This window comes from Neofelis nebulosa, chromosome 6, assembly GCF_028018385.1.
Source record: "Neofelis nebulosa isolate mNeoNeb1 chromosome 6, mNeoNeb1.pri, whole genome shotgun sequence".
Lineage (NCBI taxonomy): Eukaryota > Metazoa > Chordata > Mammalia > Carnivora > Felidae > Neofelis > Neofelis nebulosa.
The window spans coordinates 146,962,889-146,975,297 of record NC_080787.1 but is presented as its reverse complement, the minus strand read 5'-3'; the positions used below and the strand labels follow the sequence as shown (position 1 = coordinate 146,975,297).

The following is a 12,409-nucleotide window of genomic DNA, read 5'->3' as shown; positions in this document are numbered from 1 at the left end:
AATGTGAGCTCCACCCAAAGGAGAAATGGGAACAAGGGTCACCCACCGACTAGGTAACTCCTGCATTGTTTCAGGGAAGAGAAGAGGGGAGGGGGCCAAAGAGCCTGGTAGGCTGCAAAGAACACCACCCCGTGGACGCAGCAGAGTGGGAAAGATGGCAGCTGGGCCAATGGCCCATGAGCCACCCCGTAGGCAGCACCCACCCCTCAACTCTCCCTGCCCTGTACTCCTCTCCCCTTGCTTTGGGAGATTCCTCTCCTCTTCCCAGAAGATCAGGAAGCTTAAAGGAAATGAAAAGCATCCTCTCTTCAGGCGAGGGCTGCTGGCCTCGTGCGGTTTCCAAGGAAGCTCAAACCAGGAGCCACCCACAGGCCACCAGCAGGCTTTGGGTGCAAAAGAATGTTCCAAGCCTTCGTAAGGGATACAGGGGCCAAAAGAACACTCAGGGAGCCAGAGGGTGTGATCCCCACCGCCCACCAACAAACCCAAGGTGCAGTTAGAACCCCAAGGCAATGACAGTATGGAAGAAGGTCACCCTGGAGTCTGGTCAGGAAAGGACTCCTCTGGAAAGGAGTCTGCCCGCCAGCTTCAGAGTCCTTCATTGCCAAGACACAATCAAGAGAACACTAGACTAGAGAGCATCAAGGAGCAGGGTCCCGGGGAAACACCCACCCTCATCAGGCACTTTCAGAACTGAGCACCTATCCACAGCCTCACACGCCTTGGCTCGCTTAATCGTCACACCCATTTCACAGAGGAGGTGAAGCTCAGAGAGACTGAGCGCTTGACCGAGTTCTGCCAGGTGGAAGTGGCGGAAGCAGGCCTTAAAATTGCATCCTAGTCTCCAAGTGCAACTCTCTGTCAAGGCACCTCCCTCTGGTCCTGGAGGGATCAGAGGTGAGTCACACTCCCCAGGGGCACGTGCACATCACAGAGGATTCTGGGTGTTTTTCAGAAACAGGCACAGGGAATGTGTGCCAGCCTTTCAAAAAGTCCACACAGGCAGAGAAAAGCCCGGGGGAGGGCGGGATGGGCGTTGGAGGGAGATACAGACATTAGGGATTCATCAGGGAAACAGGGGGGGGGGCCCTGAGGGAAACCTCTGAAATCCAGGGTCAGCAGCAGGGTCTTTATACAAAGCATGGCCCAGAACCCTGGGATAGACGGCGGGGGGGGGGGGGGGGGGGGGGGCTGCTGCTGTAGCAATGGAAGAAAGGACCCTATTTTGCATGATGCTGATGACTGTAGCCACACGGGAAAGGAGGAGGTTGTTAACACTGTCCTCCCGCTTTATAGCAAGAAGAGCACTTGCGAATTTTTCACTCTCATTTGATTTCCCTTGAAACGTTCTATTTTAAGCTTTGGGGGGAAATGAGCCACATTTTAAAGAGCTGCTCGCATCTAGCCCCAATGATTACTTTTTCTAGATGCTTAGAGATTTCAAAGAATTCAAAACATCTGGCATCCTGCCCCCTGATCCCTCCTGGCCAGGGGATATGCTGTGTTTTCACAGCCCCGAGAAATCCCCCGGGGTCACAAACAGCGGCGGGGAAATCCTGACCCTCTCTCGGTCTCGAGCACAAAAGATCCCGAGAAAGGGAAGCGGCCGCTCCCCGCCAGTGGCGGCCCAGACGCTGCGCAGGCGCGCGCTGAGCCTCGCCCCCGCCCCCTCCCTCTCTCTTTCGGACGAGCCCCTTCCCCCCCCCCCCCAGCCCCCCCACTCCTCAAAGCCGGCTCATCGTCCCCGCAGTGGAGCGGGGGAGGGAAGGAGTGCGGGCCGCCGGCGTCTGTTGCAAAGGACAGCGAGCTGCGAGCACACCTCGCACACGCAGGGGGCGCCGTGGGCCAGACCTCGCCGCGGACCTGCCACGTGGCGTCAGAGCCAGCCCGCGGGTCCAGGACTGAGTCTTCGCGCCACTGCTTTAAAAGGATATGAATATAGGAATCCTTCCCTGTCACTTCCCGAAAGGAGAATCAGGGCGACAGCACTTTATAAGATATATCACATGTCCTCACACTCTCCGTGACTCCGTGGCCTGGCCCTGTGACCCACCTTCATCCCTTCCAGTGGGTCTGGCTCCTCTTGCCTCCTTACCTCCGTCCCTGCCGCTCTGACCACCGGCCCCTCTTCCTGTGGCTAACTCGAACCCTTGCTTGGAGATGTGGCCCAATGCACAAATCATACTCTTGGGGACAGCACTGCTGAGACTGATCTCAGCTCTGCCATTTGCTAACTATAACCTAAGCGCTACGTGCCTTGATTTCCTGGTCTGTAAAATGGGGATAAAATGGTATTTATCTTACAGGATGGCTTGAGAGGAGGAGGAAAAGAATGAGTACATGTAAAAGGTTAGAGCAGGACTGGCACAGATGTTCTGTGTTTGCTATGAAGAGGAACCCTTTCTGAAGAGTTTTCCAGGAAGGGTTCTGAGGCCTCACCCTCAGTCTAAAAAGAGAAGAGATCTCAATCTCCTCTACTAGCCTAAGAGTTAATTGTTAATAATGTAGTAGCTAATCAATACTGGCGTGGGTTGAAGGGTCTCCTCTGCCTAAGGCTTCCTGCTGCAGTCTGGCGATGTAAGACAGAGAGCCCAAGCTCTCAAAGAGTTTATAATGTAGCAGGAAAGTTTATTAGTCTGCCCCCCTTGATGGACAGAGGGAAAGAATGATGGCTAACTCTTGAGTTTACTTTAGTTTTTGTTGGTGTTTTTGTTTTTTAATTCAAAGACTGAAACTCCTATGTGTTTGGGGAATGTATCCAATTTATCTCATTTAGAGTAGAATGTTCTGTATGTTTTTAGGATGTATTGGGAAGCATATTCAAATATGTATAATGAGGAGCTATTTTAAAGAAGTGTTATTGTATTTTTATAGGATTTTTATAGGATTTTATAGGATTTTTATAGGATTTTATATAGATCTGTGTTATTAGCATCGGTGAGTGAAGATCTATGGTAGCCACAGAAATTTATTGACAAGAACATACCCTTTGCTTCCACTGCCAGAGGAAAAATGCTTTCGGTTGCGTTTCACTATAAATAGTATGAGATACAAAGAAGTTAAGTGTATTTCATAACCTGCCCAGATGGTTTTGAAATCTCCTTTTACCCCTGAGGCAGTCGAAGTTCACAGTTGATAATTACCAACTCCAGTACTGGCTTACATAATTTGCGGAACCCAGGCTGAAATGAAAATATGGGGTGCCTTGTTCAAAGAGCAGAGCATGAGACCACACATAAGTACCTTCGGAACATGGGGACCCACATGACTGCACAGGTCACATGTCTTCATGGCTAGCCCAGCTGCCCTCTTTTATTAATTTAATGTATTTTAACATTAACGTCATTAACATACTTAAGGAACTTTCAAGCTTAACACCTTTGCTTGACATATTTACCAGCATTTACCAATATTTAATAACCTTCCCTTTGCTTCACAGAAGATCTTTTTTCCAAAAATCATATTTCAGAATAAAATAGATACATCTTCAATATTATTTTTTAAATAAGAGCTATATAAATGCATTTCCCATGTTTTCTATAAACTTAAACGATTTTAACTGTTTTAGGCTGAAAAATGTGACTTCATTGTAGATTTCACCACGTGCCCTCATTCACACGTTGACATAGCCCATCCTGGCTCCAGCAGGACTGAAAATTGAGATTGCTTGTGTCTGTTCACTAAAATAACAGATATCTATTTATTTCCCATGCTTTTCAAAAATTTACTCATCAAGACTTATCCAAAGCAGCACATTTGGAAAGAGAAATTTTAGGGCCACCCGGAGAGCAAACCTGCTGAATATCACAAACACAACAGTGTCTGCTCACTTTGTGCCAGGCACTGTTCAGAGCCCTTCACTTGTAGTAACTTGATTAGTTCTCGAAAAATTCCCATCAGGTAGGAAATGACATCCCATCACTTGTACCAGAGTCTCTTCTTAGACATAAGCCAACAAGTCCAGCCACACTCAAAAGGAGGAAATTAAGCTTCACATTTTGGGAGAAGATATACTGAGGGAATCAAGAACATATTTTTAAAACCATCTCTCCGACATACAGATTATATTTGAAACCAAATGAGACCGGATAAGATCACCAAAAGAGTGAGTATGAAGAAAAAAGGAAAGGAGACCACAGTGTGAGCCCTCGGAAACTTCAACATTAAAAGGTTGATTTTCTGTTTTATAGATAGGCAAATGAGGCATGGGAGTTATGCAGCTTCCCGAGGTCACCAAGCCAGTGAGTGGTGGAGCTGAACCCAGGACTTAGGCATTCAGGTTTCAGAGTCTGCACGCTTCATTTCTGCTGCCCTGAAGGAAACCACCAAGGGCCAAGTTTGGCAAATAAGCAGACTAATGGAAGTGTATAAACTGATATTTGCCATTTTGGTCTGGTGTGTAAGATCCATAAAAATTATTATTTCTTCTTGAGTTATTGGCCTCAATGTTTCTTCCCCCAGATGATGGCACTACTCATATAACCATTCATTCATCTATTCAACACATTTTTGTTGAGCATCTCTATATGTAAGGTACTATTCTAGGCACTTACGGGGCAATAGAAAATATCTTATGGGGCTCTTATGGGGCTTGTTTTCTAGCAAGGGGCAATAGAGAATATCAGATAACAAACATAACAAATGACCTAGTATGTTGGAAAGTGCAATGGGGGGAAAAATAGAATTGGGTGAAAGGAATTGGCAACTCATACCAGAGGGGAGGCAGTTCCAATAGTGAAGGGAGTGAACAATATAGACCTCATTGCAAAAGGCAGTTTTGAGCAGACATATGAAGGAAATGAAAGGGTTAGCCAAGGCATCAGGAGAAAGAGCCTTCCTGGAAGAGAAAACAGAAAAGCAAAGGCCTGAAGGCTGGAGTGTGCCTGGCATGGTAAAGGAGCAGCAAGGTGGCCAATGGGCCAGGGAGCAAGTGTGGGAGGCTGAGAGGCAGGCAACAGGTAACAGGTGCCAGGTCAATCAGGGCCTGGTGGGCCCTTAGGAGGACCTGACTTGTCTTTTTTGGCCAAGTGAGATGGTAAGCCATTGAAAACATTGTAGCAGAGCAGTACTGTGATCTCATTTGTGCTTTAAAGGAAGTACACTGGCTTCTTTGCTGCAAATAGCCTAGGGTCAGGGGAGATGACAAGGGCAGAAAGGAGGAGAACTGTTAGAAGATCACTGCAGTAATCCAGGCAAGGGACAATGGCGGCTAAGCCCAGAGAAGGTGCAGTAAGTGTAGTCCAAGGTGGCCGGATTCTGAACAAACTTTGTTATCAAACAAAGGTGGTCCTTATCAGAGATAAGGCCAATCTGCCAAATTTGAGGCAGAGAGAGAGCTAAAAAGGACTAAAATCTCTTGGTCCAAGAAACCAAAAGGATGGAGTGGCCTTCTACTGCAATGGGAAAGACTGGGATGGGGTAGGTTCTGGATGTGTGAGATAAGCAGTCCAGTTTTGGACCTGTTGAGTTTGAGATGATTGTTAGACATCTGGAAGAAAAAGTGGGGAGACAGATGGATACGGGAATTGACTGTATTATGTGTTGCTAGGTAATAAATTACTCAAAACGTAGTAGTTTACAACAACAATCATTTGTTACCCCCAAGGTGTCTGTGGATCAGGAGTCTGGGAGCCACTCAGCCAGATAGTTCTGGCTTTGAGACTGCAATCAAGGTGTTGGTGGGGCTGCAGTCCCATTTGAAGGTTAGTCTGGGGAAAGATCAGCTTCCATGTTCACTTGCATAGCAATTGGCAGATCTCAGAAGATACACTTCCATGTTCACCCACATGCCTGTTGGTAGCCTTGGATCCTCACCATGTGGGCCTCTCACAACATAGTATCTGGCTTAGCTCAGGATGAGTGACCCAAGAGACAGTGAGGAATTACTCAAAATGGAAGCTGATGCCTCTTTATAACCTAAACTTGGAAATGACCTTCAATTATTTCTGCCTTAATCTATTAAGTAGAAGCCAATCAAAAAATCCAGTTCACACTCAAGGCAGGTCAAATTAAGCTTCACCTTTTGAGGACAGATATTCCAAAGGATTCCTGGATACTTTTAAAACTATCACATCTGCATACAGATTATATTTAAAGCCATGAGATTGGATAAGCTTACCAGAAGAGTGCATGTGGGGAAAAAAAGAGAGAGAGAAGGGGACCAAGGATTGAGTCCTAGGAGGCTTCAACGTTGAAAGGTGGGGGAGAAGATGAAGACCCATCAAAGAAGGTCAAGAATGAGAGGCTTGTGAAGTAGGAAGAAAACCAAGAGAGTATGATGTTTTAGAACTGAGTGGAGAAAGTGCATTAAGAAAGAAATAGTGGTTTACTCTGTCAAATGTTGCTGGTAGGTAGGGTAATCATTTACCCTGACTTGCTCAGGACCATCCCAGCTTCCTCTGGTTCTGTTCTGGTGTTGTTACTAATAGCACCCTCTTTTACTCTGAAACGCAGCCCAGTCCGATAATGAATTATATGGACATCCCATACATAAGTCAAGTAACATGAGCACTGAGATTTGGGAATTGGACCAGGCAATGGAGAAGCCATTGGATAATCAGAGGGGGATCATCTAATAAGTGACTTACTGTGATACATATATCAAAATCTTTTTCTTTCAACATATTTTTCTATTAAAAGTTATTAACAAGTTATATAAAATATTAGCTAATGTTAGCATAACATGAAATAACACACCAAGCTGAAATAAGATTTTATAAATCACAAAGACAATTTGCTCACTAAATTTCAACTCTTCTCAATCACTACTTGATGTAATCACAGATTATGTTAAAGTTTGAGTACAGCTTTAATGAAAACTCACTTTATGATTTGGCAATCTTGAGAAAATTATGACTATCACAAAGCTACAGAATGGATTTTTCTTGTTGAAACGTAATAATTTGACAAACTGGCAAAAAGCCATCGTCAATGTGATCCAAATAGATAAAATAGAAATAGACATCCCAAGATTCACATTTATTCATAATTATCCATGAAATGCTTTTCATTTGATAAAATGTATAAAAAAGCTCTAGGTATGGCTTGTCCCCAACTTCCATGGCTGCCCCTGCGCCATGGCTGGCTACTTCCCTGCTGGCTACTTAGGAAGGGATGACCCTCTCCGTACCCATCTCCACTTAGCCTGTGCCAACTTTGAATAATGTCTGTCATTTCCTTCGCACCCTGCTATGGCCCAGAAGCCATGTTTATCGCTTTGCACATCTTAATATATTTCATTACCAACAACAGCTCTGTGAAGTCATGTGGTTCCTGTATCACACTTTGCGTATTTGCTCAGGTCACAGAGCTACAGTACCACCTCGCAGTGCATTATCTTTTGTCAAGTGAAGTTACTTAGATGAATTATTTGCCTTTGTTGAAAAATAAACCCTGGCTCATTTTTGGCACTTTCAAGAAATGAAAAGCTGATATTAACTTTCATTTTACTTATCTGGGCTTAGATAATGTTTTTCTTGGAGTCATTGGCTTCATTGAAAAAGGGATCTCCATCCACAGGAATAAGATATTATCTTGATTGTTCAGGTGAACACTGATGAGGGAAAAGACGGAAGAAATTTAAATTTTGTAATAAAATCTTTCTAAGTATTTTTTATCCGAGTAGTGTTCTCATTTTAACTACCAGAAAACTATGAAATGATTGTATTCATAGAGGATCCTACCTTATACATATCAGCCCTCTGACTGTGAGGTTCTATCTAAGGAATCAGCTTGGGGTCATGACTGCATGACCACTATAGGTGCAGTTGGGTGCCTTTCACAAGAGAGTGTCACACTGGAAAATCAGCTCACTGGGAAAAGGCAGCTGGGGAGCCAGAGTGTGACACAGAGGGTTGGAAACAGACCAAAAACCCAACACTGAGTGGTTACTGTAAATTCTTTACCTAGTCCAGTACCTAATTTTATCTTTACAACCACCCTATATATCAGGTACTCTATTAGTCCACTAATGTCGTAAAACTAACATGGAACATTTGAACCCAAGCAGACCAGCTCTAGACCCCAAGCTCTTACACAGAGTAGCTCAACAGGAACCAGGTGAAAGCTCCTGTGGGCCAGGGAAGACACATTAAAGGTCAGACATGGAGTGGGAAAAGGCCTGGGGAAGGAACAGGCCAGAGTCAGCAGAAGAAGGAGGCGCCTGGGTAGTTTAGTCAATTGAGTACCTGACTCTTGATTTTCGCTTAGGTCATGATCCAAGGGTTGTGGGATCAAGTCCTGCATTGGGCTGTGCTGAGCGTGGAGCCTACTTGAGATATTTCCTCCATCTCTCTCTCACTCTCTCTCTCTCTCCCTCCCTCCCTCCTCTGCTTGCACTCTCTCTTGAAAATAAAAAAATTTTTTAAATTAAAAAAAGGGGACAGTTGGGTGGCTCAGTCTGTTGGGCATCTGACTTGGGCTGAGGTCATGATCTCGCGATTCACAAGTTTGAGCCCTGCATCGGGCTCTGTGCTGACAGCTCAGAGCCTGGAACCTGCTTCAGATTCTGTGTCTCCCTCTCCCTCTCTGCCCCTCCTCTGCTCATACTCTGTCTCTCTCTCAAAAATAAATAAACATTAAAATTTTTTTTAAAAAAATTAAGCAAAGAATCAGTCTAAGAGGATCCCGGCCCGTGCTGATCTCCCATCTCCCCAGGTCATTTATCCACAGGCTTGTCAACTGCACCTGCCCTTGCATATAAATTAGCAAGTTTATGCTCCCAAATAGAGAAGTTACTCCAAAATCTATTTTCAAAATTCCACTAGTTATCCAAAAGTTTACTCTTTTTATATTTTTCTTTCATTTCAAGTTGTCTGCAATGAGTAAAACAAAAGTGCAATTTATGTAAATATAGTCTTAAAATATAAAATGTAACTAGCATTTTCCACTGTTTGAGAATTGGTTCATGGGATGTTTTTCTGTTATAATTTGAATAGGTTTAAATATATTTGTAGCTCATGGGATTCCAAAGGTTTTTACCTTTTACAAGTATTAAGTTTTGAGAATTTAATTAGAACCTAAAAATCTACTCCATATGATTGTCTAGGACAGGAATAAATTTCAACTGCTTCAAAAACTGTTTTCTACATATTTGTAACTGATTTTGTATGCAATAGATGAAAATGTAATAAAATCTATATCACTTTTTTATTTTAATAACTGTACATTAAATAAGTACTTTATAATAAACATAAGGGAAGTATAGGGACGTCTGGGTGGCTCAGTCAGTTGAGCACCTGACTTCGGCTCTGGTCATGATCTCATGGTCCATGAGTTCAGACCTGGCGTCTGGCTCCATGCTGACAGCTCAGAGCCTGGAGCCGGCTTCAGATTCTGTGTCTCCTTCTCTCTCCCCACTCTCTCTCTCTCTCTCAAACATAAATAAACATCAAACAAATTAATAAAAAAAAATAAGGGAAGTATAGTTCAGACTGATGAGAAGAATTTTTTGCTTTTTAAAATTTTTAATATTTTCATTTTCCATTATAAAAAATTGTTCCAATGTGGGCAATATTGCTTAAAATTTCAGTGAAATACAGTCACCTTATTCTATTAATCACTTATTGCTGACCACGTCAGATTGTAAGAGGCTAATGGATTATGAAACAGCAATTGGAAGAAAATACCATCGAAGGAAAAATAACAATTTTGTTTAAATCCTAAAATAGATTGAGTTGTAACTATTTCATATGTAGATGATGCAACACCAGTGCTTTCATGGAAACAAAATGAATTCTCATGACTGACATCATTGCACAATTGATCTATTCACCCTGGTTCACTGTGAAACTTATTTCTCTTCAGGTACAGATAATAGTATACACAGATTTCATCTTTGTTTTCCAAAATCTTGAAATATAACTGTGGTAAAACTTCTGACCATACTATTAAAATAAATTTACTATCAAAAAATCGGATCTCTTGTTTGACTATGAGATATGGAACTTTAAAACTAGCCTAAGTTCTATAGTTCACATCTTAAATGCAATTATTAGAAAATAAGAAAATTATTAGAAAATAATTATTAGAAAATTAGAAAAGCAAAATTAAAATGCACCTTGATGAGTAGAAAAAAGTACAAAGAAAATCAAAAGTTGGAAATAAAAGTTTTAAAATGTAAAAATAGAAATAAAATATCTAGTTTGCAATAGCAAAGAAAATCATTAGAACTGAGACACAGATCTCAGAAAAATGTTTAAGACCTTTATAGAGAACATTTTGATTAAATATGAAATAAAAGAAGACTTCAGTACTGGTGAGGTATGCCATATTCATGGATGGGGAGATGAATCGTGAAGCTCTCATTTCTCCCCCAAATCACTCTGTCATCGTTGTGCCCATCAAAATCCCCAGGGGATTTTTTTAAATAAAACTGCTTCTTAAATTCTTAAATGTGCAAAAACAGCCAAGACAAATTTGTGAAGAAAAACAAAGAAGGAAGAGAGGCTCCAACATCTACCATCTACCAAAACAAAATATAAACCCATAGAAACTAAAACAGATGTCTTTGGGCAGGCACATTATGGAGGATTGCTTTTTCTCTTGCTTGTATTTTTTTTTTTCTGTATTTTAAAAGTCGCTCCCCTCTGAAAAGAAAATATACAGTTGACCTTTGAATAACGCTGGTTTTGGCTGTGCGGGTCCACTTATACACGGATTTTTTTTTTACAGTATGGTACTGTAAATGTTTTTTATCTTTCTTATGATTTTCTTAATAACATTTTCTTTTCTCTAACTTACTTTATTGCAAGAATACAGTATATAATACACATAACATACAAAATATGTGTTAGTCAACTGTTTATGTTATTGGTAGAGCCTCCAGTCAATGACAGGCTATTAGGAGTTAAGTTGTGGGGAAATCAAGAGTTGTACGTGGATTTTTGACTTCTGGTGAGTTGGCACTCCTGACCCCGGTGTTGTTCAAGGGTCAGCTGTATAAAATAAACACATCTAGTTACAGCAGGAACAAAACAGAGGTAGTAGAGGAGCTGAAGAACACATAAGGTGATTTTCAAACACACTTAGAAATATCAGTGCAGTGACAGCTGACAGGTGGCCACATTAGGTGTGATTCAGCAAGCCGAATATGCGATTCTCTATCTAGGCACTAAGGTGACATTTCTGCAAGGTACCTAGCAACGTTTGTATCATCACAGACTACCTGCCAGATGTGGAGATGGATTCATAAATTTGCAGATTTCAATTCCACAATTCACAAAATTGTAGATTGCAACAGTTACCATTTTCACATGAACAAAATGTTGCTAAACCATGTTGGTTATAATCCAGATGAGGGACACCTGGGTGACTCGGTTAAGCATCCAACTCTTGATTTCAGCTCAGGTCGTGATCTCAGGGTTCGTGGGATCAAGCCCTGCATCAGGCTCTGCACTGACAGCATGGAGACTGCCTACGATTCTCCCTTTCCCTCTCTCTCTGCCCCTCCCCTGCTTGTGCACTCTCTCTCCCTCTCTCTTTCTCAAAATATATAAAAACGTTAAACAAATAATTCCAAATGAAATCCACTTTACTAAAAAACCAACCCTTTCAAATTTTGTTTTTTAATGTTAATTCGAATGTTTAAGTCCTTTTTGTAGAACATATAACTAGCACCATAAATGTGGGATATTTTGTTTTCTGCCACTTCGCAGGGGCACCCTTTGGTGTGCCAGCTGCTGCAGGGGCACTGCCAGTTTCCAGCCCGGCTCCGGAGACAACAGGTTCATGAGCCAAAGAAATCTGCTTTATCCTCTTTTCTTGGGAAACGCGTGTTGACCGAGAAGTTGCTGGACTGCCTCCCCTAGTTGAGGCGGCCAGCTTTCGAGGTGTGTAAACAGAGTTTTGAGGGGAACATGAGCTCTGGTGACAGTCTCAATCCCTCTCCTGTAGTTTCTGGGCTCTGTGCGTGTGGGCGGGCACGTGTTCCCTCACCCACAAACTGAAGTCATCGAATTCCCTTGCAGGGAACTTAGTAAACATTTAATGTGAATGTGTCAAATGCTTGATGCTTCATTTAAAAACTGAAAGTAAGTAAATTTTAAGAATAGTAGGGGGGGGGTGTAACTAATTCAAAATCCCTGTAAGGTCTTTTGGTTTCTTGTTTTTGTTTTTGTTTTTCTTTTAGTCATGGATTCCCTTCTTCCAGGTCTGTTTTTCACAGGAACTCCTAAATGTAAGGATGAGGGAATTTGGTTGTAGGGTGGACATCCCCGTCGCCAAGTGTGGACCAGGAGAGGGGCTGGGGCCGGCAACACTGAGGGCAGCTCCCCTTCCCCTTCCTCTCTGCTCCCTATTGGTGGCACATTTAGGGGGCACTGACAGGAATGAAGGTTAGGTTTACAAAAAAGGCTCTTGAGACTATTTCTTCCATTCAGTGAACACTATTGCCCTAACTCAGAACAAGGAC

At 42.6% G+C, this 12,409-nt stretch overlaps 1 long non-coding RNA gene across 2 annotated transcripts in view; it reads right to left on the bottom strand.

Moving 5' to 3' along the window:
* Window positions 1-7,431: 7,431 nt before the first annotated feature.
* Window positions 7,432-12,409, bottom strand: part of LOC131515125 (uncharacterized) — a 97,885-nt gene continuing 92,907 nt past the window's right edge. For both annotated transcript variants that reach the window (XR_009263455.1, XR_009263457.1), the window contains exon 4: window positions 7,432-7,552. This is a non-coding gene — a long non-coding RNA (uncharacterized LOC131515125). The remainder of the gene's footprint in view (window positions 7,553-12,409) is intronic.